Source organism: Coregonus clupeaformis, chromosome 16 (assembly GCF_020615455.1).
Source record: "Coregonus clupeaformis isolate EN_2021a chromosome 16, ASM2061545v1, whole genome shotgun sequence".
NCBI lineage: Eukaryota > Metazoa > Chordata > Actinopteri > Salmoniformes > Salmonidae > Coregonus > Coregonus clupeaformis.
This window is the reverse complement of record NC_059207.1, coordinates 38,701,775-38,726,614: the sequence shown is the minus strand read 5'-3', so window position 1 is coordinate 38,726,614 and position 24,840 is coordinate 38,701,775. Positions and strand designations below refer to the sequence as shown.

General features: G+C 45.1%; 1 protein-coding gene across 1 annotated transcript in view; it reads left to right on the top strand.

The window, feature by feature from the left end:
• The first annotated feature begins 757 nt into the window (after positions 1–757).
• The window catches only part of LOC121584778 (RIMS-binding protein 2-like), a 133,845-nt gene continuing 109,762 nt past the window's right edge, over positions 758–24,840 (top strand). The window contains exons 1-2 of the mRNA XM_041900889.2: positions 758–838; positions 20,105–20,254. The gene's annotated coding sequence lies outside the window, so the exon portion shown is untranslated. The remainder of the gene's footprint in view (positions 839–20,104; positions 20,255–24,840) is intronic.

Here is a 24,840-nt window from a genome sequence, read left to right as displayed (position 1 = left end):
ACCCAGGACGACACGAATAATCCCCTTTAATACCCATCTGCGTTTGATTTCCCAATCTAGGATTGGATGAGCAATGTTCTTGCCAATGTTTGGCGTAGCTGATTGGTCGTGCCCACTGTGCAATGAGAGAGGGTTTGTTGGGTTGGGCCTAGGGGGATCCTCTTTAGCATAATGACCCATGAGGAGGCTGAGCAGAGTCCCAGAGTCAGCTTGCAAAAAGAATCCAAGAAGCACTGCTACAGAGCAGGGAGGAAGGAGAAGGGGAGGCCACAGCCAAACAGAACCTAATTTGACCTTGTCCGCTTTAATCATGGCTTCTCATCAGCTGTGGGGAGATGGGCTGGCGGTGTGTTGGGAGAAGGTACTAGAAGGGCATATGGACATATCCATTCTCTGTAATTGGTGAGAGTGAAGACGAAGAGAGAAAAAGAACAACAGTGATTTAAGGCAGAGACTGAAAGAGCCCTCCTGGAGAGAGCGCTGCTTCAGTGCTGCCGTGTACTGCACTCACGGCCTCTGCACCCCTGCGTGCCTGTGTCTGTGTGAGTAAGCGTGTGAGAGAGAGCGAGAGAGAGAGGGGGGAGAGGGGAGTGTGTGTGTGCTTGCTGCACAACCACAGTAGTGTGAGCTGAATTATGCTCTCTGGCTGTCTCTCTCCGCGCTGATGAACCATTTTAAACAGCAGCGGACACACACAGCCCCGACCAACCAACCGCTTCCCTGCCACGGTCATCGTCCTGGTTCTACCGCCAGCTGATGGTCTGACACAGTAGGACACTGCTGCCTCTGCACCGCTCCTACAACAGGGAAATGCAGAGACAGGACTGCTGCTCGTGAGGTACTGTCAAACCCCCTCTGTTTTTCTGTACAGGCTGCACTGTACTGTCTTTTTTCTACGGCTGCTGATGCTGCTGCTGCAGAAGCACTGTGCTGCTGGGGGAGTGATGATCATAACATACCTCTGAGTCACAGCTCAGCTGCTCTGCAGTTCTCTACATGGATCTCTCTCTGCTGTACGTGGAGCTGAGAAGGAGAATGCAGAATATTCCAGCAGGACCAGACAGAGAATGCCAGCAGCCAGAGGACATACAGTAGAATAGCTTTAGCATGTAGGAGAGGATCTGGAAGTATGTTGTATAGGAATCCTGTGCTCTAGAGTTGAAATGATTGGAGGACATTAGTATTTGTGTAGTGTGGTTGTGAAGACTTTAGGGACTGTAGTGTGTTTGGGGAATGGTCAATAAGAAGCCAAACTAAGGTATTTGTGCTAGTAATGTTTCATGCTAATACTGTATGCTAAGGAAGACACATTGTGCTGGTGTGCTGGGGAAGTTGATAATTAGGGGGCTTTATGTATTAGAAGGGGAAAGGTATCATTAGGGAACATAGATGATATGAATAGGGAAACCTGTGTAAATGTGTAGGTGGAATTAATATGGTAATTAGGGGAAAGCCTATTGGTCTGTTTTAATGGATGATATGGGAACTGAGTGTTATATTAGCGGTCAAGGTGTTAGTGTACATCACTTGTGAGAAATTAGAGGATTCTTGTTATTACAGTTTGTGTTAAGGGGGTTGAATAATTTAGGAATAGGATGTCAGTGTTTCATTTGCAATGAGTTGCTGAATTAGGGCACAACAGAGTGTGGTTGGTAAGTTGATCGTTAGAGGACATCGTTTAATTGGGATGGCACTGGGGGTGGCATTGGTGTGTCTTCTCAGGGATTCATTCAGCATTCAGCAACACTTTTTGAATAAAAGCAGAGATGAGAAAAAGGAAAGAAGAACTGTATTTTAGTGTGTGTGTGAGAGAGAGAATGTGTGTGCGTGTGCGTATGCTTGTGTGTGTGTGTGTGTTTGTGTGTGTGAATGAGTTCTCTCTGCCTCCCAAGGTCGCTTCTCAGAAGTCCCGTAATTAGGGCTGTCACTCTCCACCAATCACCTGGGGCGTGAGAGAATAGCCCTCCATCCCTCCACCCCCTATCCCCATTCACAGCTCCACCTGCCCACCTTGACAAGGAAACATGGTCATTTATCATTCCAGTTACTATCCATGAATAGACATCAAGCTGCTTTCATCTTCACTATGTACTGTAGTACACTGGTAGCCGTTTGAAAATCAAATGACTCAAATAGAAGTTTCCCGTTCAGTGTAAGAAAAAAATAATAATATGCCATTTGATGCCAACAAAATGACATGATTCAATGATCATTTTAGGGGAAGGGTTTGTCTAGCTACAATCCTATTAAAATGTTTAATGTGCCCCTCTTTCACTGATGAAACGACTGTATCGCGAGAAGCACTGTGGTGCTTCCAAGCTGAGTAAAATAAAATGGTTGACTGTGTCAGAGCTATATCATGCAGCCTAATGCAGCCAGTGAAACCAGCAGCAGTACAGCACAGTACAGCACTACGTGTAGAGGTTTCTTAACGATAGAAGCCTTATGTAAGCGTGCGAGGGTCAGTGTTCCTCCTGTGCTAGCGAGGATGCTGTGGTGATGTGGTGTACAGCACAGTAGTAACAGCTGGAGCAGTGCTGAATGAGGCTGAGAGTGATGCAGAGACATAGGTCAAGGCTGGCCCCTCAGTGGAGGAGGGAGGATGGGTTATGTGAGAGGAGAGGAGCGTGGCCCTGTGCACTCACTGCTTTCTTTGATGACTGAGCCTAGGCTGTAGTAACAGCTGGAGCCCTGTATTACTGCTGCTGCTGCTGTTATGGGCTGGCCTGGCTGCAGCACGTGACCGGCCCTAGCTGCCACGGTGGGAGGTATTAGTGATATGAACAGAAGGGTCCGTGTCCAGGATTACGCAACAGCATCTTCTCTGCCTGGGAAAGCAGCTCTGTAAAGATGACAGTAGTAGACCGCCCAGTCAGTGAAAGTGCATCATCATCAGCCCCGTCATTGTTGCTGTGAACCTGTCCGGTGCATGATAAGGCCAGCATGTGATTTTTGTCTTATTTTTTCCTGCTGCTGAAAAGCGGCAGGGCTTTTCTTACTTATGCGAGCAGATTTAATTGTACCATAGATTTGCAAACCTGGTTCATCCATGATTTGTAATTCCTATCTCTACACACTCAATCTTAAGCTACCAGAAGTGTGTGTATGTGTGTCTGTTTTTGTGTGTGTACATTTACACAGCACAGCACATCACAGTACACACACACACACACACACACACAACCATATGTGCACATGTTTGCGTTATGCTCTGGCTCCCCCGAGCACATAACTTGTAATTGAGATGTAAATGAGATGTAAGTGGATATGGGAAATTCCACGGAATCAGAATGACGCCGAGACTCTGATTATTCACTTTAAAAGTATGCCAAACAAAAACCATTGATTGCGAAGTTAAACAAACCATACAACTCTATGCACGAGTACTACTTTTAACAATTACCACTGAAAAGAACAGTGCAGATGTAAAGTTTGGTAACAGAATGACGGTAATATCACCCTCAGTTTTTTATGTGACCACGTTTTCCAAAAAGTCTCTTAAATATCTACTCAGAATTAAGATTCAAAGATGTCTGCAGAAAGAATGAATTTGAAAATAACTATTTTGGTTATTGAACTACAGTAAGTGAAGTGGATTAACACCCGGTAACATAATTATATCACGGTCCCTGATCTGTACTATACAGAAATGCATAATTATGAATGTCATTCTGTTAATGGTGATGTACAGTTGAAGTTGGAAGTTTACATACACTTAGGTTGGAGTCATTCAAACTTGTTTTCCAACCACTCCACACATTTCTTGTTAACAAATTATAGTTTTGGCAAGTCGGTTAGGACATCTACCTTGTGCATGACACAAGTAACTTTTCCAACAATTGTTTACAGACAGATTATTTCACTTATAATTCATTGTATCACCATTCCAGTGGGTCAGAAGTTTACATACACATTGACTGTGCCTTTAAACAGCTTGAAAATTCCATAAAATGATGTCATGGCTTTAGAAGCTTCTGATAGGCTAAATGCCATCATTTGAGTCAATTGGAGGTGTACCTGTGGATGTATTTCAAGGCCTACCTTCAAACTCAGTGCCTCTTTGCTTGACATCATGTGAAAATCAAAATAAATCAGCCAAGACCTCAGAAAAAAATTGTAGACCTCCACAAGTCTGGTTCATCCTTGGGAGTAATTTCCTGAAGGTACTACGTTCATCTGTACAAACAATAGTACGCAAGTGTAAACACCATGGGACCATGCAGCCGTCATACCGCTCAGGAAGGAGGCGCGTTCTGTCTCCTAGAGATGAACGTACTTTGGTGCGAAAAGTGCAAATCAATCCCAGAACAACAGCAAAGGACCTTGTGAAGATGCTGGAGGAAACAGGTACAAAAGTATCTATATCCACAGTAAAACGAGTCCTATATCGACATAACCTGAAAGGCCGCTCAGCAAGGAAGAAGCCACTGCTCCAAAACCGCCATAAAAAAGCCAGACTACGGTTTGCAACTGCACATTGCAACAAAGATCGTACTTTTTGGAGAAATGTACTCTGGTCTGATGAAACAAAAATAGAACTGATTGGCCATAATGACCATTGTTATGTTTGGAGGAAAAAGGGGGTGGCTTGCCAGCCGAAGAACACCATCCCAAACATGAAGCACGGGAGTGGCAGCATCATGCTGTGGGGGTGCTTTGCTGCAGGAGGGACTGGTGCACTTCACAAAATATATGGCATCATGAGGAAGGAAAATTATGTGGATATATTGAAGCAACATCTCAAGACATCAGTCAGGAAGTTAAAGCTTGGTCGCAAATGGGTCTTCCAAATGGACAATGACCCCAAGCATACTTCCAAAGTTGTGGCAAAATGGCTTAAGGACAACAAAGTCAAGGTATTGGAGTGGCCATCACAAAGCCCTGACCTCAATCTTATAGAACATTTGTGGGCAGAACTGAAAAAGCATGTGCGTGCAAGGAGGCCTACAAACCTGACTCAGTTACACCAGCTCTGTCAGGAGGAATGGGCCAAAATTCACCCAACTTATTGTGGGAAGCTTGTGGAAGGCTACCCGAAACATTTGACCCAAGTTAAACAATTTAAAGGCAATGCTACCAAATACTAATTGAGTGTATGTAAACTTCTGAACCACTGGGAATGTGATGAAAGAAATAAAAGTTGAAAGAAATAATTCTCTCTACTATTATTCTGACATTTCACATTCTTAAAATAAAGTTGTGATCCTAACTGACCTAAGACAGGGAATATTTACTAGGATTAAATGTCAGGAATTGTGAAAAACAGAGTTTAAATGTATTTGGCTAAGGTGTATGTAAACTTCCGACTTCAACTGTATCTTAAATAGGTCCACAAAGGTATAAAAAATTTATATCCTCCTTTGCATGTTTGGGTATTATTCTACACACTGGCTATTATTCTAATAAGGTCCACCACCAAACAATACCAAATTTGGTTGGTCTGGACCGGACCAAATCTGTACTAATCATAGAAATCTATGTTTCACAACTTTGGAAATCAAAGTACAGCACAGTACAGTACAGCACAGTAGAGTAGAGTTCAGTACAGTACAATACATTACTACATTAAAGTTCAATACAGTACAGTAAAGTACAGTACAGTACAGTAAATGATACTGTACTTACTCTAGTGTGCTCTACTGTACTGTACTGTACTGTACTGTATTGTGCTGACCTATACTCTACTCTACTTTTCTTTATTGTACTGTACTATACTGTGCTGTACTGTGCTGTCCAAACTTGTGAAACAGACGTCTATGATTGGTTCAGATTTGGACTGACCAAATTTTAACTACTTTTCAAAGTCCATGGATGTCCGGTGTCGGATGGTGCTCAGTGGGTGAGAGGGCTGGTTACAGTAAATGGAAACGGGGCTCATGGGTAGGTGTCAGTAAGAACCGGGATAAGTTACATTAACTGGAGAGCGAGGGAGCGAGAAGAGAGACAGGGAGAGAGAGAGGGAGATGTTGTCCAGACTGTCACATAAACCAAGTAAAACATAATATAAATGTTGATATTAGTTGTCAGGAGTTATTACTTTAACATTATTCTGATTTTATGTATTTCTAATACCTTTTAAGACTTTTTCTGCTAGATGTTTTCTAAGACCCTTTTTCCATCTGTTTGACCAGAAATCAAAGCCTTTGCGTATTCCTAATTTTTTGGATGGAGAATGGTTGAAAAATGTATATATGCCTTAATCTCTCAAAAATATAGACTCTTAGCTTTCATTTGACACCAAATTTGATGTGCGCCTATGAACTTCACATGTTAGTGCTCATGGGGCTTTTTACATGGAAATGACCATATGTTGTGCCACCTGTCGTTATGTTATGTTAGCAGTTTACATTTACATTTACATTTACGTCATTTAGCAGACGCTCTTATCCAGAGCGACTTACAAATTGGTGCATTCACCCTATAGCCAGTGGGATAACCACTCCTTAAAGATGTGGGGTTTCAAATGTCTCCGGAAGGTGGTGAGTGACTCCGCTGTCCTGGCGTCGTGAGGGAGCTTGTTCCACCATTGGGGTGCCAGAGCAGCGAACAGTTTTGACTGGGCTGAGCGGGAACTATGCTTCCGCAGAGAAAGGGGAGCCAGCAGGCCAGAGGTGGATGAACGCAATGCCCTCGTTTGGGTGTAGGGACTGATCAGAGCCTGAAGGTACGGAGGTGCCGTTCCCCTCACAGCTCCATAGGCAAGCACCATGGTCTTGTAACAGATGCGAGCTTCAACTGGAAGCCAGTGGAGTGTGCGGAGGAGCGGGGTGACGTGAGAGAACTTGGGAAGGTTGAACACCAGACGGGCTGCGGCATTCTGGATGAGTTGTAGGGGTTTAATGGCACAGGCAGGGAGCCCAGCCAACAGAGAGTTGCAGTAATCCAGACGGGAGATGACAAGTGCCTGGATTAGGACCTGTGCCGCTTCCTGTGTAAGGCAGGGTCGTACTCTCCGAATGTTGTAGAGCATGAACCTGCAGGATCGGGTCACCGCCTTGATGTTAGCGGAGAACGACAGGGTGTTGTCCAGGGTCACGCCAAGGCTCTTCGCACTCTGGGAGGAGGACACAACGGAGTTGTCAACCGTGATGGCGAGATCATGGAAAGGGCAGTCCTTCCCCGGGAGGAAGAGCAGCTCCGTCTTGCCAAGGTTCAGCTTGAGGTGGTGATCCGTCATCCATACTGATATGTCTGCCAGACATGCAGAGATGCGATTCGCCACCTGGTTATCAGAAGGGGGAAAGGAGAAGATTAGTTGTGTATCGTCAGCGTAGCAATGATAGGAGAGGCCATGTGAGGATATGACAGAGCCAAGTGACTTGGTGTATAGGGAAAATAGGAGAGGGCCTAGAACTGAGCCCTGGGGGACACCAGTGGTGAGAGCACGTGGTGCGGAGACAGCTTCTCGCCACGCCACTTGGTAGGAGCGACCGGTCAGGTAGGACGCAATCCAGGAGTGAGCCGCGCCGGAGATGCCCAGCTCGGAGAGGGTGGAGAGGAGGATCTGATGGTTCACAGTATCAAAGGCAGCAGACAGGTCTAGAAGGACAAGAGCAGAGGAGAGAGAGTTAGCTTTAGCAGTGCGGAGAGCCTCCGTGACACAGAGAAGAGCAGTCTCAGTTGAATGACCAGTCCTGAAACCTGACTGGTTTGGATCAAGAAGGTAATTCTGAGAGAGATAGCAAGAGAGTTGGCTAAAGACGGCACGCTCAATAGTTTTGGAAAGAAAAGAAAGAAGGGATACTGGTCTGTAGTTGTTGACATCAGTGGGATCGAGTGTTGGTTTTTTTGAGAAGGGGTGCAACTCTCGCTCTCTTGAAGACGGAAGGGACATGGCCAGCGGTCAAGGATGAGTTGATCAGCGAGGTGAGGTAGGGGAGAAGGTCACCAGAGATGGTCTGGAGAAGAGAGGAGGGGATGGGGTCAAGCGGGCAGGTTGTTGGGCGGCCTGCAGTCACAAGTCGCAAGATTTTATCTGGAGAGAGAGGGGAGAAAGAAGTCAAAGCATAGGGTAGGGCAGTGTGAGCAGGACCAGCAGTGTCATTAGACTTAACAAACGAGGATCGGATGTCGTCAACCTTCTTTTCAAAGTGGTTGACGAAGTCATCCACAGAGAGGGAGGGGGGGGGGAGGATTCAGCAGGGAGGAGAATGTGGCAAAGAGCTTCCTAGGGTTAGAGGCAGATGCTTGGAATTTAGAGTGGTAGAAAGTGGCCTTAGCAGCAGAAACAGATGAAGAAAACGTAGAGAGGAGGGAGTGAAAAGATGCCAGGTCGGCAGGGAGTTTAGTTTTCTTCCATTTCCGCTCCGCTGCCCGGAGCTCTGTTCTGTGAGCTCGCAATGAGTCATCAAGCCACGGAGCTGGAGGGGAGGACCGAGCCGGCCGGGAGGATAGGGGACACAGAGAGTCAAAGGATGCAGAAAGGGAGGAGAGGAGGGTTGAGGAGGCAGAATCAGGAGATTGGAGGGAGAAGGATTGAGCAGAGGGAAGAGATGATAGGATGGAAGAGGAGAGAGTAGTGGGAGAGAGAGAGCGAAGGTTGCGGCAGCGCATTACCATCTGTGTAGGGGCAGAGTGAGTAGTGTTGGAGGAGAGCGAGAGAGAAAAGGGATACAAAGTAGTGGTCGGAGACATGGAGGGGAGTTGCAGTGAGATTAGTAGAAGAGCAGCATCTAGTAAAGACGAGGTCAAGCGTATTGCCTGCCTTGTGAGTAGGGGGGGACGGTGAGAGGGTGAGGTCAAAAGAGGAGAGGAGTGGAAAGAAGGAGGCAGAGAGAAATGAGTCAAATGTAGACGTAGGGAGGTTGAAATCCCCCAAAACTGTGAGGGGTGAGCCATCCTCAGGAAAGGAGCTTATCAAGGCGTCAAGCTCATTGATGAACTCTCCAAGGGAACCTGGAGGGCGATAGATGACAAGGATATTAAGCTTAAATGGGCTAGTGACTGTGACAGCATGGAATTCAAATGAGGAGATAGACAGATGGGTTAGGGGAAAAATTGAGAATGTCCACTTGGGAGATATGAGGAATCCTGTGCCACCACCCCGCTGACCAGATGCTCTCGGGGTATGCGAGAACACATGGTCAGACGAGGAGAGAGCAGTAGGAGTAGCAGTGTTTTCAGTGGTAATCCATGTTTCCGTCAGCGCCAAGAAGTCGAGGGATTGGAGGGTAGCATAGGCTGGGATGAAGTCTGCCTTGTTGGCAGCAGAACGGCAGTTCCAGAGGCTGCCTGAGACCTGGAACTCCAGGTGAGTGGTGCGTGCAGGGACCACCAGGTTAGAGAGGCAGCAGCCACGCAGTGTGAGGCGTTTGTGTAGCCTGTGCGGAGAGGAGAGAACAGGGATAGGCAGAGGCATAGTTGACAGGCTGCAGCAAATGGCTACAATAATGCAGAGGAGATCGGAATGAAATGAACTAAACATCTGGGAAAGGAGAGCCAAATATAACTCTCCCAACTTCCACCTCAGAAACTATAATTGTTGTAAACTACAGCGGTTCAATGTTTCTATGAATAGACTAACTCAGCTAGCTACCTAGGCGCAGCACGAACGGCACGAACACACAGAGAGAGCCAAACTAACGTTAACTAGTCACCCATGTCCCGAATTCCCTGAACGACTCGGGCTATCAATATGTAAAAAACAAAACACAAATGTAGGTTATGACTTACCCCTAGCAGCTACTGTTAGCTAGCCAAGTGCAAAGCTAGCCACTGAATTTACTCAGCCAGTTCGCGTCTGTTCGCTAGGTCGTTCCAGCTATTGTTTACTAGTAGCTATCCAGGTAGCAACAAGCTAGCTAAATTTCAAGCACAGTAGCCACTTGCTACCTAACGTTAACGGTTCAGACATGAGGTTAGAAAACAGCTGAAGTTTAGCTGTGAGTACGTCGTGGTAGCCGCTAGCTGGTCTGGGGGAGTTGATCTGGGTGTATCCACTCAGTCAGAGGGCTACACTGATTGTGCTGTTTGGACAGAAAATCTGATGGAACTTTATGTTACCCAGAAATCAGGGGTCCTATTCAAACAAACCTGGTGTCCTGAATAAGTCAAATATGATAATTCATGTGTTGCTAGAATGTGTTTAGATGCATATAAAAAAAGGTTAACAGAACAGTGTGAAAGAAAAAGACAGTAAAATGCATATCACTCGTCTGCTACAAAGTCGGTTTTGGGTTGAATTGTTTGGACTTGTCTGTGGTGATGTGGTGTGGCTGCACGCATAGGCTCCTTCTGATGGTACTGCTCTAGCAGCGTCACTGTGTCGTAGTCAGGCCATTGATTGTCTTAATGAGAATGTAGTGCTGGCTGGGGAGAAAAGGAGAGGAGAGAAGACTCTGGCTGAGGAGGAGAGGAGAAGAGGACAGAAGAGAAGAGAAGAGAAGAGAAGAGAAGAGAAGAGAAGAGAAGAGAAGAGAAGAGAAGAGAAGAGAAGAGAAGAGAAGAGAAGAGAAGAGAAGAGAAGAGAAGAGAAGAGAAGAGAAGAGAAGAGAAGAGAAGAGAGGAGAGGAGAGGAGAGGAGAGGAGAGGAGAGGAGAGGAGAGGAGAGGAGAGGAGAGGAGAGGAGAGGAGAGGAGAGGAGACTGGCTGAGGAGGAGAGGAGAAGAGGAGAGGAAAAGAGAGGAGAGGAGAAGAGGAGAGGAGTGGAGAGAAGAAGAGACTGCCTGGGGAGGAGGGGAAAGGAAAGGTGACTGCCTGGGGAGGAGAGGAGAGAAAAGGAGAGGAGAGGAGGCTGCCTAGGGAGGAGAGAAGAGGAGAGGAGGCTGCCTAGGGAGGAGGGGAGAGGAGAGGAGGCTGCCTAGGGAGGAGAGAAGAGGAGAGGAGGCTGCCTAGGGAGGAGAGGAGAGGAGAGGAGGCTGCCTAGGGAGGAGAGAAGAGGAGAGGAGGCTGCCTAGGGAGGAGAGAAGAGAAGAGGAGGCTGCCTAGGGAGGAGAGAAGAGGAGGCTGCCTAGGGAGGAGAGAAGAAGAGAGGAGGCTGCCTAGGGAGGAGAGAAGAGGAGAGGAGGCTGCCTAAGGAGGAGAGAAGAGAGGACTACTTAGGCAAGGCTGTATGTGTGATAGCTGCAAGGGACCAGTGGGGTGAACAAGGGTTCATTTTGAGAGGGACAGTACAGGCAGCACCCAAATTCATAACTGCAACAGTAAGATCAAAGTATCAAAAAGAGAAAAGAGAAAAAAGTCCCTTTGAAAATCACATTTGAACCTAAAATAGGGTGGCACATGACTACATCTGACTGGAACTAGCAATTTGGTAATAGCAACAGCTTCTGTGGTGTTTGTCAAAGTGCAGGTGGTATTTTTGTAAAAAGGTTGGGGTTCAGTTCCATAGAGCTTCTCTCAGTCAGCAGATTGTCACTGGGTTGGAGAAGGCAGGGTCTTCTGTCTGTCTGCTGCTCTATGTACATTGTCATTGAACACTGGTCACTTTAAGTATTTTTACATACTGTTTTATCCACTTCATATGTACAGTGCCTTCAGAAAGTATTCACACCCCTTGACTTCTTCCACATTTTGTTGGGTTACAGCCTGAATTTAAAATGGATTACATTTAGATGTTGTGTCACTGGCCTACACACAATACCCCATAATGTCAAAGTGGAATTATGTTTTTAGAAATGTTTACAAATTAATAAAAAATAAAAAGCTGAAATGTCTTGAGTCAAAAAATATTAAATCCCTTTGTTATTGCAAGCCTAAATAAGTTCAGGAGTAAAAATGTGCTTAACAAGTCACATAATAAGTTGCATGGACTCACTCTGTGTGCAATAAGTGTTTAACATACTTTTTTTATGACTACCTCATCTCCATACCCCACACATACAATTATCTGTAAGGTCCCTCATTCAAGCAGGGAATTTCAAACACAGATTCAACCACAAAGACCAGGGAGGCTTTCCAATGCCTTGCGAAGAAGGGCACCTATTGGAAGATGGGCAAACAAACGCAGACATTGAATATCCCTTTGAGCATGGTGAAGTTATTAATTCAACTTTGGATGGTGTATCAATACACCCAGTCACTACAAAGATACAGGCACCCTTCCTAACTGCCGGAGAGGAAGGAAACCAATCAGGGATTTCACCATGAGGCCAATGGTGGCTTTAAAACAGTTACAGAGTTGAATGGCTGTGATAGGAGAAAACTGAGGATGGATCAACAACATTGTAGTTACTCCACAATACCAACCTAAATGACAGAGTGAAAAGAAGGAAGCCTGTACATAATACAAATATGCATCCTGTTTGCAATAAGGCACTAAAGTAATACTGCAAAAAATGTGGCAAAGAAATTAACTTTTTGTCCTAAATACAAAGTGTTATGTTTGAGGCAAATCCAACATAACACATCACTCTTCATATTTTCAAGCATGGTGGTGGCTGCATCCTATTATGGGTATGTTTGTCATTGGCAAGAACTAGGGAGTTGTTTAGGATAAAAATAAACCAAATAGAGCTAAGCACAGGCAAAATCCTAGAGGAAAAACTGGTTCAGTCTGCTTTTCTTTAGACACTGGGTGACAAATTCACCTTTCAGCAGGACAATAACCTAAAACACAAGGCCAAATATACACTGGAGTTGCTTACCAAGACGACATTTCTGAGTGGCCTGGTTACAGTTTTGACTTAAATTGGCTTGAAAATTTATCGAAAGACTTGAAAAATGCTTTCTATCAATGATCAACAACCAACTTGACAGAGCTGGAAGAATTTTAAAAAGAATAATGTGCAAATATTGTACAATCCAGGTGTGCAAAGCTCTTAGAGACTTACCCATAAAAACTCAGAGCTGTAATCGCTGTCGAAGGTGGTTCTAACATGTATTTACTCAGGGGTGTGGAAAGTATTCAGACCCCTTCACTTTTTCCACATTTTGTTACGTTACAGCCTTATTCTAAAATGTATCAAATTGCTTTTATCCCATAACGACGAAGCAAAAACAGGTTTTTAGAATGTTTTGCAAATGTATAAAAAATAAAAGACTGAAATATCACGTTTACATAAGTATTCAGACCCTTTACTCAGGACTTTGTTGAAGAACCTTTGGCAGCGATTACAGCCTTGAGTCTTCTTGGGTATGACGCTACAAGCTTGGCACACCTGTATTCAGGGAGTTTCTCCCATTCTTCTCTGCAGATCCTCTCAAGCTCTGTCAGGTTGGATGGGGAGTGTCGCTGCACAGCTATTTTCAGGTCTCTCCAGAGATGTTCGATCAGGTTCAAGTCCGGGCTCTGGCTGGGCCACTCTTGGACATTCAGAGACTTATCCCGAAGCCACTCCTGCATTGTCTTGGCTGTGTGCTTAGGGTTGTTGTCCTGTTGGAAGGTGAACCTTTGCCGCAGTCTGAGGTCCTGAACGCTCTGGAGCAGGTTTTCATCAAGGATCTCTCTGTACTTTGCTCTGTTCATCTTTCTAGTCTCTCAGTCCCTGCCACTGAAAAACAACCCCACAGCATGATGCTGCCACCACCATGCTTCACCATAGGGATGGTATTGGCCAGGTGATGAGAGGTGCCTGGTTTCCTCCAGATGTGACGTTTGGCATTCAGGCCAAAGAGTTCAATCTTGGTTTCATCAGACCAGAGAATCTTGTTTCTCATGGTCTGAGAGCCCTTTAGGTGCCTTTTGGCAAACTCCAAGGGGGCTGTAATGTGCCTTTTACTGAGGAGTGACTTCCATCTGGCCACTCTACCATAAAGGACTGATTGGTGGAGTGCTGCAGAGATGGTTGTCCTTCTGGAAGGTTCTCCCATCTCCACAGAGGAACTCTGGAGCTCTGTCAGAGTGACCATTGGGTTCTTGGTCACCTCCCTGACCAAGGCCCTTCTCCCCCGATTGCTCAGTTTGGCCGGGTGGCCAGCTCTAGGAAGAGTCTTGGTGGTTCCAAACTTCTTTCATTTAAGAATGATGGAGGCAACTGTGTTCTTGGGGACCTTCAATGCTGCAGAAATGTTTTGGTACCCTTCCCCAGATCGGTGCCTCGACACAATCCTGTCTCAGAGCTGTCCGGACAATTCCTTTGACCGCATGGCTTGGTTTTTGCTCTGACATGCACTGTCAACTGTGGGACCGTATGTAGACAGGTGTGTGCCTTTCCAAACCATGTCCAATCAATTGAATTTACCACAGGTGGACTCCAATCAAGTTGTAGAAACATCTGAAGGATGATCAATGGAAACAGGATGCACCTAAGCTGAATTCCGAGTCTCATAGCAAAGGGTCTGAATACTTATGTAAATAAGGTATGTCTGTTTTTTTGTAATGAATAAATGTGCAAAAATATCAAAAAATCTGTTTTCGCTTTGTCATTATGGGGTATTGTAGGTAGATTGTTGAGGATATATCTTTTTTACCATTTCAGAATAAGGCTGTAACATAACAAAATGTGGAAAAAGTCAAAGGGTCTGAATACTTTCCGAAGGCACTGTATACAGGGGCGCAACTTTGTTTAAAAATGTTTACCATTATGGGGTATTGTGTGTAGATGGGTGAAAGAAAAAATCTATTGAATCCATTTTGAATTCAGGCTGTAACACACCAAAATGTGGAATAAGAATATGAATACTTTCTGAAGGCACTGTATATATACATTTTTTATATATATATATATATATATTCCGAACTCTGATATTGCTAGTTCTGATAATTATTTTAAATATTTTGTGTGTATTGTTTGGTATTGTTAGTTATTACTGCACTGTTAGAGCTAAAAACATAAGCAATGCTTTTCGCTGCACCTGCGATAACATCTGCAAAATATGTGTATGCGACCAATAAAATGTTGTTTGATCTGATTTTTGATTGGTCCATGTATGTCTATCCTGAGGTGCCAGTCACAACAGAGAGATGAGAGGGATAGCTTTAGTTTGGACAGTCTGTTAGTGTCCCCTAGAGGTGGCACACCACGCCAGGCCAGGCCAGGCCAGGGGAGGTGCATGATTATGTTGGTCTCAGGGTCTGGCCAAAATCTAGCTGAGGCAGCGGCGATTAGAGACAGGATTAGCATTGTAATGAAAAAGCTTATCTCTGCAGGTTCAATCTCTATGTCTCCCTGTCCCCGGCAGGCTCAGTTCTGTTAATTTTCTGCCTGATCTGACCACTCTCTGCTAGGGTGTACTGTGTTACAGAAACTATGAATGAAGCACATATGCATCTCTCTCAATGTCAAGTTAGCTTGGCATGTTTTCGTAGGCCTTTTTGATATGTGTAGTGTAGCCTATAACAATGTCCTTGTTAGATGTTTCTCTCATATGCTTACATTTGCACCAGGTGCAAATTTCCATACATATTTGTTAAAATTTGGGTCTGAAGTCAGAAAGAATCTCTGAGATTCTTGTTGTGAGGTATGAGACAGATATAGTATTAATATTGGCTAGTGTCCCCCTCAGGAGACTGAAAAGATTTGGCATGGGTCCCAGATCCTCAAAAAGTTATACAGCTGCACCATCGAGAGCATCCTGACCAGTTGCATCACCGCCTGGTATGGCAACTGCTCGGCATCCGACCGAAAGGCGCTACAGAGGGTAGTGCGTGTGGCCCAGTACATCACTGGGGCCAAGCTTCCTGCCATCCAGGACCTATATATTATATACTAAGCGGTGTCAGAGGAAGGCCCAAAAGCTTCTACCCCAAGCCATAAGACTGCTGAACAATTAATCAAATGGCCCGAACTATTTAAATTGTTTTTACACTGCTGCTACTACCTGTTTATTATCTATGCATAGTCACTTTAGCCCTACCTACATGTACAAATTACCTCGACTAACCTGTACCCCCACACATTGACTCGGTACCGGTACCCCCTGTATATAGCCTCGTTATTGTTATTTTATTGTGTTACTTTTTATTAAATTTTTTACTTTAGTTTATTTAGTAAATATTTTCTTAACTCTATTTCTTGAACTGCATTGTTGGTTAAGGGCTTGTAAGTAAGCATTTCACGGTAAGGTCTACACCTGTTGTATTCGGCGCATGTGACAAATACAATTTGATTTGATTTGATTTGTAATCGATTGATACACTACTCCTTGCTTCCAATGGCAACCCAGAAGGACATGATACACTAGACTAGAGCAGGACATGTGTGACGTGAGAGACAGGATCCAGTGTAGGTTGTTGTTCCTCTGTCTGTCCATAGTGATGAGCTGCAGCTCATCTGTGCACCCTGTCAACTCTGCCCTGTCTGTGTGAGGTTAATGGGACTAATTGGCCTTTGATTACAGCGTGGTATTGGCAGGGAGAGGAGCAGACACACACTCTGCCAATCTGCTGTTCGGGACACACTGGCTGGCTGGTCGGTTCCACAGCACTTTTCATTCTATGATAATGGACTGCTAATGTGATGTGGTGTTAAATGCTTTGTGTTTGTGTGGAGGGATTAATTGATTTGCAGTCCCTGATTAAGTGGAATTTCACACATAATTAGGAAGAATCATTTTTTTCCCCCACTGTGCTACTGCATGATCATTCTCATTTCTCAGCGGTTCATCCTAACCCTTTGGTTGGTAGGCTGTCTATAAGGCTGCAGTGTCTGTAAGGTGAAGTCTATGGGTTAGGTATAAGCCTCCTCTCCACTCTACAGTCTCCACTGTCCATGCACAAGTCACAATGAGCAGGGGCACAGGGTAAGTGCATAAAGAAGCTTTAATAAACTGGATTGAATTAGCCTTGCCCTGGCTAAAATGAATTAAAGAGACAGACATGACATAGACTCCTAAATTGAGTCATTATACCTGCTGAACTCGAGCTAAATATGACGTGTTCTTATTTCAACAAGTAAATATTTACTAACCATGAGCCACAGTCCAGGTTGAGCTCTGTACAAATGGTCCTCCACTGGAAATCAAATAGAGAATTTGATTGAGCCTGCCTGAGCCAGACATTCATATAAATATTGATCTTCATATAGCGTTTCTATGACTTCATTCATTCTAATGAAGGTATATAGGGAGACCTACCCTTCAGTCCTGGCAATCACAGTTGACAGAATAATTTGTCCTTATGGCCCAGAGATACTATACTCTCACATCCCTTGCCTACATGCCTGAGCGGTCCTGCACTGCTACTTACAGTGAGTGAGTGCTATTCTACCGTTCAACAAAATTGCACTTATGAATCATTCATGAACATATAATGTTCTAAACCACATTTCAAATTTACTCTGAATGTGGCCACTGACAAGCATAAGTATCTGATGATGAAAAACAAACTTTGACTTTCAGTCATGAAGTCAGTGTTGCTCAAATTCATGGAGCATTTATAGAGCAGAAATAGTTATTCGCAAGGCTATTGCAGCGGTATAAACAGTAAATGAGCAGCAATGGGCAAAAACTGTACAGGACTGTTACACACTGTACAGACATGAGAGTGAGGGGGAGGGGTGGTTGAGTAAGGCCTGTGTGGCCTATCGGACAGGGGCATGGGGCATGAGGCATGGGGCAGGGTAAGAAAAGCCTGGATGAAGATGTCTGTTTGTGTTACGGAGGTAGGCGAGCTGCCTCCTGTCAGGAGAAATAAACACTAATTGCCCGTTGGCCTCGGGTTGGAGATGTGCAGCTGGGGACGAGCAGCTAAAAATATCCCTGCCTGTTCCCATGAGCAGAAGGCAGGAAGATAGACAAGCAGGCAGACATACAGGCACACAGCACCATGGAATTAGTTTGCCAGAGGATGGCACCGGCACGGGCATCTTCCGGCCATTTCTACAAACGTCAGGGCAGGGGATGGAGCGACACTGGGGCCGGTGAACTGCCAGCAGCACCTTAGGGTGATCTACTCCATATGGACTAATCTCCCGTGGGCAGATTCTGCATGTAGCTGACCAAATTACGCAAGATTTTACTCCTGTGTTACAGAGATTACATATGGACTGCAGGGTTGGGCTCAATGCCATTTGAATTCCAGTCAATTCAGAAAGTAAACCCAATTCCAATTTGAAATGTTCTACGCACAGACACACACAAACACACACACACATACACACACATACACACACACACACACACACACATTCATGCTACACACACATCACAACTGCTGCTACCAGACTCTTATTATTATTGCAAAATATTGCACAATTTAAACACTTTCCCCCAATCCCCCCTTCCCCAAAACACGTGTAAATATTGGACTATAAATGGTGCCTTCCTGTATTATACTGTATGTTAAAATGTTTATTCTATTCTACTGAGCCATTTACTTTATGTTCCTGTTCTTATCTTATTTCTTATTGTTGTTGGATTGTTGATAAGGAACTTGCATGTAAGCATTTCGTTGGACGGAGTATACCATGTGTATCCTGTACATACGACTAATAAAACTACTGAACCATCGTGTCCTCTGCTCTGAACACTGGGAGGGAATGTCACATGTAAACAGCAAAGCTGCTGGTGTCATGTCACGGTTGTGTTGTGTTTCTGTCCCCAGCTAGCTAAAGCCAGGCTGTGTCCCCATAATGTAGGCAAGTCACCCTCTCCCATGCAGAGATGGCCTTTTCCGGCTGGCCTGCTCTGGCCAATGATGTATATAAACCCTGGCAGGGGGTGCTGTATTGAAGCCACCGCACAGCCATTTTGGTACTCCTCATTCATTGTAAAAAAGATTTTGGAAGCTATAGAAATTAATTTTATTTAATTGTTTTTGATAAGATTATTCTATTACAGACACCTTAATGCATACTTGTAAATTATGTTATGTGAACTATGTTATGTGATTCCTTAAAGTACTTTTTTTAGAGAGTACTAATGTTACTGTCCCCACTTCAACAAAGAAATACTTAAATACATGTCATTTGTCCTTACAATTTTCATTGAAATACTTTAGAATTCTATTAATTCCTATGGTACTCCCTGCTCATTCTGGGGAATACCAATATGGCCGACTAGTGGCTTCAAAGCCAATAATTGGCCAATATATAGCATCAGCAATCCAGGATTTATGTATCCATCATTGGCCCTGGCTGAGTCGAGTTACAGCTCTTCCTCAAGTCTATGACACAGTAGCAGCATCTGGTTCCACCTGACTGAAGGCATGAATAATTAAAGCGGGCATTATTATTTTGAGCTAGCGCCACTGGCTTGGCAATAACAAGCAGTTTAGCTACAGCTATCAGCATTGCCTGCTAAGTGGTCCAACATGGAGAGAGGATGTTATTTTACCACGTTGGCAACTTATACTTGTGTGGGTTTGTAAGTATTAGGTTGAGTGAGTGTTGCGGTGTGGTGTTAACTAGATACTGTATGTGGACATTTCCTTTGCCTGGTGTTGGAATGGAGGGGACTGTATGTAAACAGTACTTGGACCATCTGTGTGTATTTGTGGTTTGCTTTCCTCCTTTCACATATCTGCCCCTGAGCTCTGTATTGTACAGTATGTTGCAGTTCATGTTTTATGGACAATATCTGCATGATGTAGCAAGCATGTTACAGGCATGACCTAGTACTATTCATGATAAACAAATCGGATTTGTACTTAGCCTACAGTAGGCCTTCATGGACAACTTGTTTCACTTAGTTTTTACTATTTCTCCTTTAGTGAACCTTTGCTTTTGCTTGTGTGTCTGTGTGTCTGTGTGTCTGTGTGTCTGTGTGTCTGTGTGTGTCTGTGTGTGTGTGTGTGTGTGTGTTTATATGTTATGCAATCTCCCCATGTGTGTGTATTTGCATGTATAATCAGATCTCTTTAGAGCTGTATGTTTACTCAAGGGAGCCGCAGCAGATGTGCAGGTGGTCCAGTCTATACTCCATCCTTTGTATGCTGTAACTGGAGCCTTACTGGAGCATCAGGCTCATAATTAGCCTAGCATCAGCAGCAGGACAGGTTGTTTTTCAACCCAGACCACCTGCTATATAGTCCTGACCTGGGATACTCTATAACCCACTGGGCTGACGGGGAAACTAACATGGAGACTAGTCTAGCTATATGTCAGCAACACTCAACTTTAACATTACTAAGGATTTGTTAAGGTTATACAGTATATGCCTATTTATAGGCAGGTCATAACCATTTCTGTCCATTGAAAGAGGTCATGATGACTGTGATATGACTAGCTGGAATAGTTCAGATGACCATGACAACGTTTTCAACTTTATGTCTTGTTTTCCTCCACAGCTGAGAAATGAAGTTGTGTCCCTCCACTTCCCAGATGTACCGCCCCAGTGTCAGTGTGTGGACAGACTACATCTTCTAGGGGACAACAACCGAGCCCTGAAACTCAAGCCTGGGACCTTCAGCCAACACAGGCTACAGCACAAACTACTGGTGAGTCACTGACTATCTCTATCTATTTGAGGCTGCAGTGGTGGATATTATTTTGAGAGTGGCAAGAGGCTGCTGTCTTGGCAAGGCAAGGAAGTCGCCCATAGCAGTCAGACACTGCTTTTTTCCCCTTAGTTTCTCTGCTCTGGACTGTGAACCTGTGAACCATGAATTATTTTTCCTACAGCTAGACTGCTAATTCTGCTAAAGATTTAATGAAGTTGACTGTCTGCTCGTCTGTCTGTTTGGAGTAGTAGCCTGAGGGATTCATTGAGGTCAGTCAGACACAGCTTGAATGGTCATTGCTGAAGTCACTGCTGCTGATGGACAAGCTCTAAGATCTTGTGCATATGTCTAAAATAAAATCCTCTCTGCAAAAACTATTTTCAAGAAAGTCAAGGGTATAGATGTACTGTACATCCATCAGTACATCCATCTCCTTATATAGCCAACAGGTTCCAGTCCTGCCAAGTGGCTACACTAGCCATGCTACTGGCCTGGTATGCAGCAGGGCCATGGGGAGTAAACTGTTGGGGAGGGAGAGGAGGGGGGCAGGCATGTTATATCTTCTCCAGGCATCAGGCTGATCCTAGGCCTGTACGCTCTTGTTGGCTGGTCCTCACTACATATTCGTCGCCAAACTCACTGGCTCCAGGCCTTCTATAAATCACTGCTAGGCAAATCCCCTCCTTATCATAGCTCATTGGTCACCATAGCAACACCCACCCGTAGTATGCGCTCCAGCAGGTATATCTCACTGGTCATCCCCAAAGCCAACACCTCCTTTGGCCGCCATTCTTTCCAGTTCTCTGCTGCCAATGACTGGAACGAACTGCAAAAATCTCTGAAGCTGGAGACTCTTATCTCCCTCACTAACTTTAAGCATCAGTTGTCAGAGCACCTTACCGATCACTGCACCTGTACACAGCCCATCTGAAATTAGCCCACCTAACTACCTCATCCCCATATTGTTATTTATTTTGCTCATTTGCACCCCAGTATCTCTATTTGCACATCATCTCTTGCCCATCTATCATTCCAGTGTTAATACTAATTGTAATTATTTTGCATTATGGACTATTTATTGCCTTACCTCCATAACTTGCTACATTTGCACACACTGTATATATATTTTCTGTTGTATTTTTGACTTTATGTTTTGTTTTACCCCATATGTAACTCTGCATTGTTGTTTTTATCGCACTGCTTTGCTTTATCTTGGCCAGGTCGCAGTTGTAAATGAGAACTTGTTCTCAACTGGCTTACCTGGTTAAATAAAGGTTAAATAAATAAAAATAGGCTGTGTCTTCACAGTGGAGACTGCTTGTAATTCCCCAGGCTTCCCCTGACGTCCTCCCGTGGTCCAATATGAATGAGCTGCATCGATTAGCTCTCAGGGCGCTGCTTGTGTTGAGTGGATGGGGATGAGCTGTGCTGTGTGTGTAGTGGATGGGGTTGAGCTGTGCTGTGTGTGTAGTGGATGGGGATGAGCTGTGCTGTGTGTGTAGTGGATGGGGATGAGCTGTGCTGTGTGTGTAGTGGATAGGGTTGAGCTGTGCTGTGTGTGTAGTGGATGGGGATGAGCTGTGCTGTGTGTGTAGTGGATGGGGATGAGCTGTGCTGTGTGTTGAGTGGATGGGGATGAGCTGTGCTGTGTGTGTAGTGGATGGGGATGAGCTGTGCTGTGTGTGTAGTGGATGGGGATGAGCTGTGCTGTGTGTGTAGTGGATAGGGATGAGCTGTGCTGTGTGTGTAGTGGATGGGGATGAGCTGTGCTGTGTGTGTAGTGGATGGGGATGAGCTGTGCTGTGTGTTGAGTGGATGGGGATGAGCTGTGCTGTGTGTGTAGGGGGCTGAGTCTCTCCTAGACTCTGAGCAGGCTGGAGGAAGACAGGATGGATCACGCTGAATCCTGAATCCAACAAGCTGCATGGCCTGCTTTGGGAGTCATTTGGTTGATGTTAATAACTGTTGCTGTACTGTTTCTTTGAAATATTGAACTACAGCTGGATTGGTGTACAACAGCTTCCTGACAGTGGATGTTTGTACTATCTAGGGTTGCAAAGGGATGGTATATTACTGGAAACGTTATAAGTTTACCAGTAAACTACCAGAAGTTTGGTAACTTTCAAGGAATTTATTTTGTGTATCACAAGAAATCTAGTGGCCCTTTTGGGTAATTCAGATTATCACAGGTGTCTGTAATTATCTCTGGCCCTCTGTGTGGCCTTATCACATGTAAAATATATAAAATAATCAAATAAGATGATTTTAAAATAAAAAATTGAATGACAAAGCTGTAAAATATTATCCTAAATATAAACCATCAACTTAGTGAATACCATTGGTGTTCAATATGAGGGTTTCAGCATGAAATATCTTTATATATTTTTGTACATGTCAATATGTCTTTGTTGTAAATGTTTTGGTGCCAAACTGGTGGCATTTGTGAAAAAAGTCAATAGTTGGAAGAGTTGCAGAGTTAATTCAAAATAATGCCATTGTTGATTAGAAGATTTGTTCATGAATTATTAAGTATTTATTATTGAATTGTAACTCATCTAGCTCGTCACTGGGCTACATGTGATACTTAGCCTTTCGAAGGAAGAGTCTGTCAGGCCTTTCCACCATTCTGCTGTCATCTATCTAGTCTCACTGCTGAATCACTTAGGCCTAACCTGAATTAGTTTGAACTCATTCTTGGCCCAAGAATAATGTAATGTTCACTTGAAACCTTATTTTCATCCTAGAGCCTCCCCAACTAACACATATGGTTCCTTAGAAGTTCTGGAAACGTACTTTTTTGGTTTCCCATTGGTTCTGGGAACGATCAGGAGTTGCCAATTAGTGGGCGCGGCCAACACACCTGAACACACTTAGCAAGATAGAAGATGGAGAAAGTTTTTTTACACTGAGAACGTAATGTATGTGTTTTTAAATAACATTCTTAGAACGTTCTTTGATGTCACGCCCTGGCCTATAGAACTCTAGCTAGTTTGGTCAGGGTGTGAATTTCTAGGTTGGTATTTCTATGTTTGGCCGGGTGTGGTTCCCAATCAGAGGCAGCGGTCGCTCGTTGTCTCTGATTGGGGATCATACTTAGGCAGCCAGTTTTCCTGCCTGTGTTGTGGGTTTTTGTTGTGTTCCTGTTTTAGGCTTGTGTGTTAGCCTTTGGACCGTCACGGTTAAGTTTGGTTATTTTGGTTACTGTGACGTTGTCACGAGTTACAAAGCCAGAACCCAGAAGCAGACCAGGACAAGGTAAGTTGAAACGAAGGTGAGTGTTTATTTACAAATTCAAGAGTGATGCTGAATAATCCAGGGAACAGAGCGGGCGGCGTTGATTAGTTGTTGGGGGTGCAGTGGTTGATCCAATCATGGCTCGGCAGCCGCCGACCACCAGGCAGAGGTAGGATGAAGGTTCCGGACGAGTGATGTTCATGGCTAACGATCCGGCAGGGAATGGATGTCAGGTCAGCGCCTAAAAAGGGTGATGATCAGGACCAGGTGTGCAGATTGCTGATGGGATGCAGGTGTGGTAAATCATGAGAGCTCCCGCCTAGCAATGTCGCCCGGCAACCAGGCAGGGAGCGTTCCAGAACCCTCGGGAAACAGGAGATCCCGAACAGAAAAACTGACAACACCGACAGGAACCGACTCAGGATGCAGGGTTCGTTACAGTACCCCCTCCGACGAACGCCACCGGGCGGGACTCCCGGAGCGCCAGGATGGAGGCGGTAGAAGTCCCGAAGGAGGTCAGCATCAAGGATCTGTCGCCGCGGAATCCAACTCCTCTCTTCAGGACCATACCCCTCCCAGTCCACGAGATACTGGAAACCCCGGCCCCGCCGTCTGGAATCCATAATGCGTCGCACCGTATAGGCAGGACCACCTCCGATCATCCGAGGAGGAGGAGGAGGAGGCGGAGGAGGCAACAGAGGACTGAGGAGAACAGGCTTGAGGCAGGAGACGTGAAAGGTGGGATGAACTCTGAGCGTTCTCGGTAACTTGAGTCGAACTGCAACCGGATTGATCACCTTCTCCACCACAAACGGGCCAATGAACTTCGGTGACAACTTCCTAGACTCAGTCCGTAAAGGAAGATCCCGTGTGGCCAACCAGACCCTATCTCCGATGGTATAGGTGGGAGCGGGAATCCGGCGACGATTCGCCTGGAGCTGATACCGGTCAGAAACTCCAAGGAGTGCCTTTCTGGCCCGATGCCAGGTCCGGTGGCAACGACGAATGTGGGCCTGAACAGAGGGTACTGAGAGATCCTTCTCCTGAGAAGGAAACAAGGGAGGTTGGTAGCCATACAGGCACTGGAAGGGAGACATCCCAGTGGCAGATGTAGGGAGAGTATTATGGGCATACTCAACCCAAGGCAACTGAGAGACCCAGGAGGTGGGGTTGGCGGAGACAAGGCAGCGTAGCGTGGATTCCATCTTCTGGTTGGCTCTCTCCGCCTGACCATTAGATTGGGGATGAAACCCAGATGTGAGACTGACCGTAGCTCCAATGGCCAAACAGAAGGACTTCCAGACAGCAGAGGTAAACTGAGGACCACGGTCGGAAACGATATCACTAGG